General features: G+C 34.0%; 1 pseudogene across 1 annotated transcript; it reads left to right on the top strand.

Moving 5' to 3' along the window:
• The first annotated feature begins 2037 nt into the window (after positions 1-2037).
• On the top strand, positions 2038-5869 carry LOC148600654 (uncharacterized; annotated as a pseudogene). The gene is made up of 2 exons (XR_015917885.1): positions 2038-2105; positions 4764-5869. The product of XR_015917885.1 is annotated as an uncharacterized LOC148600654 (transcript).

Raw genomic sequence — 5869 nt, 5'->3', positions numbered from 1 at the left:
ATTCTCTAAATAAATAAATTAATTAATTAATTAAGGAGGTAGACCTAGGGTAAGGGACAGAACTCTAAGAAATCATTGGAACGTTTGTATTCACCATTTTACATTACTCTCATGCAAATTTCAAAGTAACTTGGACTGATTTCATCCTGTTTAAAGGAAATCTTGAAAGGCTTCGATGAAATTGAATATGATACAAACATATCACTGATTTCAAGAATAATGTACCTAGGTCTACTAGGTCTACGTCCTTAATTGACCTTTAACTCTTTTATCGTTATCTTATCCTTTTTGCAGACCAACCAAAAATTTGTATTAAATTAAAGATTAAAGATTAAGGATATGTTTGTGGAGTTAAGCAATATAAACTTGAAGTGGCACATTATAAAAGTCTTTGATTTAAACAGGTTTACAGTATAAAAATTACTTTAGGAACTCACGAAATAAGGTTTGTTTACCATGAATTGGTATGAAACGATTCCCTTGGTCCGAACTTAACAGTGTTTCAACAGGAACGAAGGCTGATATCAATCAGTTTTCGTTTCTCGATAAAGTTTTCATATTAAAAAAAGAAACATCAATACTCATATAATTTGTCCAATTGTGAATTTTAGTGTCAAATTTATGTAGTTTTTCTTGAAGTTATTGTGTGTCATCATGAATTAGGGAGACATGACAAATAGACAAAATATTTTATATCATTTTGGTAAATTGAGTTATAATATCATTGAATGAACTGAAAATTAACATGTAAGATTTTCTTTGGTGATTGTTAATCGATGTCTTTATTAGATGTATAGAATATTGACATTTGCATTATTTATATATGGATATTTCAAGCTCCGAACAGTGTCTGACGTTCCGAACTCACTCTAGACGCTGCATCCAGCCCTCTTAGGTAGTACAATGCAGTTAGGTCATTACTGAAAAACATATTACTGAGTTATAGTACAAATTATGGGCGCCTTTCCAAAACTAACAGCCAAATAATATGTTTTATAAAATATCAGGCACAGTATGAAAGCATGCATGGAGTAGTTGGAAAAAGGGTAAAAATAATAAGACCCTTTTCGATTCATTCTCTCACAATTTTAATTCCAAAAGTTCTTGTGAAATAACGTATTTTGAAAATCAGCCATCTAATGCTGAGGAGAGAATTTCATACAGCAGAGGGCTGAAACCTTCCGGATACCATTCTTCACTTAAATTACACCTGTTTCTTTGGTGTAAATCGAAAGCTTAAGACTACAATATAATCATTACACTTCAATTATTTGTTATAAAAAATATGATACCTTTAAGAAATTATATGTCTTTTTCCGTATTAAACTGCATCAGTCCATAAAATGCTATATTAACCGACTGGAAATGATATTGGACCGGTGTGCGTGGCTTATTTTCATTGACAGTTTCGTTCCGGATTCGATCCCGTTATTTGATCAAAACAAAAATGTCGTCTGGCAGATTTGCCTCGTAAGACGAAGATGCATTGACGGCTATACAGGAAAAGTATGATAAAGCAAATAGTTAATTGAACGTAGGGTGAAATGGAATTATATGGACTGGTATATCGACCTTAAAAATTCCTAGCTTGCTCACGCTTCTTTAGTGTTTGCCGCCATGTGTATCATTTAAAAAAACTTATAAATCACAACAGCATTGAGTTATTGTTTTTTTCATTTTGAAATCTTATCATACATAAAGTAATGCATTATTTGTTTTTCATTATACGCGACATCAATTTATGTGTATATTGAAAGAAGACTTTCTTCAGCGACAGATTATTTAAGATTAACAAGCAGATTTCAGATGTTTTAACTTTTTTGCGTGATTCATGCGAATACATGTACTGGCATATGAAATTTACATAATTCGGAAAACATACTATTATGAAATGATTTTAATAAATTCTATTGATCCTATCAACTGTTTATATAACAACAAACCAAATAGTTTTACCTTAACGCTCTGTTGCAAATGAATTCAATTTTTATATTTAGAATATAAAAGCAATGAATCAATTTAAACATTGTAATTGAGGAATCATGTGTAGATATACACAGATTTTTAAGCTTGTTTTTGTCTGAAAGTAGTTTCTTCATTATATAGTGAGTATGTATTATATATTTAACTTCACAACACGAGTCAGTTGTGTTAAAGTTGATACAATGCTACTTGCCGAAACCGAATCTTGATTAGAGAGAGTAATCAAGGGAACCAAGATTGTTGCGGAAATCAAAGAATATAATCCAGGAATAAAGACCACACATGGAAAACAAACAAAACAAAGAGCATAAAGTAACTAAAATAATACATACAAAGTAACAAAAGTAAGTGAGCAACTCGGACTCGATTATAAACTGGAAGCATGGACCAGGTGTACAGGTAGGGTAAGCGTCCTTGACCAGACATTTTATGAAGTAAATTAAGATTTATTCACTTTGTATTTGGTTAAACTGAATACTTGCCATTCGGTATTACCAAAATCTAGTGTCCGGTTCAGACGAAATACACTGTGTTTAGGCCAAGGATACCAAATTTTAGTGTCCGGTTCAGACGATATCACCTGTATTTAGGCCAAGGATACCAAATTCTAGTGTCCGGTTCAGACGATATCACCTGTATTTAGGCCAAGGATACCGAAATCTAGTGTCCGGTTCAGAGAGGTCTGAAAGGTTTGATTTGTTTTAAAAAATAGCTATCGTATAGTAAGATCCTTTGACAGCTCGGTAGCGTTACTGGTAAATCTTATTTTACACAATACTAGAGACAAGCTGATCAATGTATATATATTTATTTAAACGTACGTGTTTATCAAATATAAAACAAACAATCTCAATTTTTGAAGGGTTTACAGGATGACATGAAAACATTGAAAAAAAATGTAATTACTCGGATATTTTCATTGCCATTAACTTGGGGTTATGATTTAGATACAAATACATATATTTCGCGGAGAGATATTATATCAAAAACTCATTTTACTTTCTTGACAAAGAAAGGATCAAAATATTTCACACGCTTAAAAATGTAAACATGCAATAGAACAATACCCCGACTAACACAACTGACTTCCATTCTAGAAGCTGTCTTCCACACGTGTTATTCGTAATGTAACCTTACACATGCCTTCTTACTCTATGTCATCTGCTACATTTCCTACTTCCCCATCATACTACCTTTTTCATACCGTATTCTAAAGTTCATCTTCTACATGACATATTTCCCTCGCCACTTTCCCCATGTTATTTAACTCTACACCATCTGCAACATGCCATAACCCCCATACAATCTTCTTCATGCCGTATTGCAATGGTCACTTTCTATATGACATATTTCCCTTGCCACTTTCGCCATGTTACATGTATTTAACTCTACACCGTCTGCAACATGTCCTACTCACAATACTACCTTCTTCATGCCGTATTCTAAAGGTCACCTGCCATATTTCCCTAGCCACTTTCCCCATGCTATTTAACTCTACACCATCTGCAACATGCCCTATGACCCATACTATCTTCTTCATGTGTATTCCAAAGGTCACCTTCTACATGCCATATTTCCATGTTTTTGAATTGAATATTTGTTTCCGTTTATGTCTAAATACCTTGTTTTACATTCGATATTAAAGTCACAGAATGGAAAGTTATACCAATTCAAATGTTGTAAGACCAAATTATATTTAAGGATTGTAAGCCATTCATACTTCCGCAATTAATAAGCATATTATTATTCACGGTTGATACGCGGGTTCTGTCAAGTCTATGTATTAGCGTGCTTCAGTTTTCGCGGATTTTGTCAAGACTTCATACTGGTGTGTATCAATTTCAAAAAAGATATTCGTATTATAGTTTTTAAAATCAATTTCAGGGATTGACACCTGTTTTTTTTCTGGCAGTAGTCCAAGGACTAGTAGATACACAATTTTTAGTAGTCCTCTAAAAATCAAGAAGACATAAATAAGTCAACACAGCAGAGTGAAACTGTGTGTGTGTGGGTCAAACAGAGAATACTGTCAATTAGTTATAGTCTTGTTAATGTATGTTGACCGAAAATAATGCAACGGACGCGAAATACATATTTTGTTTAAAATCATCGATTTAAAGACCAGTTTTGGTTAAATCTTTTGGAAACTTAATTTATAACCTCAAATTCAAAGACATCCGATGTATCATGAGGACATTACCCTTAAAAGCACGAAAATGTTTCATAAAAGTTACGTTATACCGCATTGCTGTCAACATCGTACTGATCATAACTAATAACCAAACCGCCCAATCACGTTCCTAAAACAGTCACACAAAAATCAATAATGTAAACATTCTATTTTTTAACCGTTGGTGAAAGAAACAGGTTCCAGAAGTTCATTTCTGCCTGACGGCTACAATAATACGATTCACATGACAATGAGACGCAATTAAAAGTCATTTTCAATGCTGAATATTTACTAGTCCCGCGGATTATTTCTACCCAAAAATTTCAGCAGTCCCCAGCCAGTTTTAGTCGCCATGGGCGATCGGACTAGCGGAAATGTCGATGCCTGAATTTAGCGGGAACTATTTTTCGAGCTTATATATTAACCGCTTAAATACCGAAAATTAGTTAACCGTGAAAATTAATACTCTTCCAGTATGTCATAATTGTGCATTTTATTGATATTAACCTACAAGGACTTTCTCGCTTTTAAAAAGAATAGTATATCGGAAGCGATAATATATTTTATTTTAGATTGGACGGCAGTTAAAGTACCTTCAATCTTTTTGTAGGATATTAAGCTAAAATTGGCCGAGTATGGCCGACAGAGGACCCCCCGATCAGCCTAATGTCCTTAAATTGCCTTCTATGAAATTAACAAAATACTGCCCTCATCATTTGGAAAATAAGATAACAAAGTTCTGTTGCCAACATGAAGCGGACATTTGCAATACATGCTACACAAATTCACACATGGGATGTGGTTCTGTAGTGACAATTGAAAAGGCTTCAGTGGGCAGGACAAGAGAGCTTGCTTTAGAGAATTCAAAAGTGCGAATGAAAGGTCAAAAAGAAAAAGAGGACCTTTCTAAGAGTTATCAAGTGCTTAAATCAAAACAAAACAGAGTAGGAAACAAACCAGTTCTCTGTCATTCCTTTGAAACATCAATCTTAAATCCAGGTGCAGAAGTATTCCGTGGATGTTTCGTATCCAATCAAAAACTTATACTATCAGATCGGGATAGGCCTTTACTATACGTCTGTAACATAAACGGATCTGACTCACAAACAATAAGGCTGCAACATGATCCATGGGATGTAGAATTGATAGATGATAAGAGGGCAATAGTAACTTTAAAGGGCGAAGAAGGCTACCAAATACTAGATCTGAAGACATTTACATTAGGTAAATGTATCAAACCTGGAGAAAATGGATGTAATTCCGTGTCTTGTCGTGAAGGACAAATTCTAGTTAGTAATGGGGCTAAAACAGTGTTATTTGTTGACCTTTGTGGTAAAATCAAATATTCGCACTCTCTAGAGAAGAAACCATGGTTCATTTACCAATGTTGCAAAAATAGTTATGTACTATAATATGTTTTATGATGATACCCTATATAAATTGACAGCTCAGGGCGGGGAAGAAGTCTTCTACAGACATCCTGAACTAATAAGACCTGCTGGAATAGTAGGAGATAGTCATGGAAATATTTATGTATCAGCAAACGGCTCAAGTAATGTACACAGAATAACTTTAGATGGGCTCAGCAGTGACATTATTCTGAGCAAGGAGGACGGAATCAGTGAACCATGGGATTTATGTTGCCATGGGGACAGTAATCAATTATTGGTCGTTACCGAGGACTTTAAAAGAATTGAAATATATGATTTAAAATAA

The sequence above is a fragment of the Perna viridis genome, chromosome 13 (assembly GCF_037379345.1).
Source record: "Perna viridis isolate PV_CMFRI_1.1 ecotype Kerala chromosome 13, ASM3737934v1, whole genome shotgun sequence".
NCBI classification, from domain to species: Eukaryota; Metazoa; Mollusca; class Bivalvia; order Mytilida; family Mytilidae; genus Perna; species Perna viridis.
This window is presented reverse-complemented; position numbering and strand designations above follow the sequence as displayed.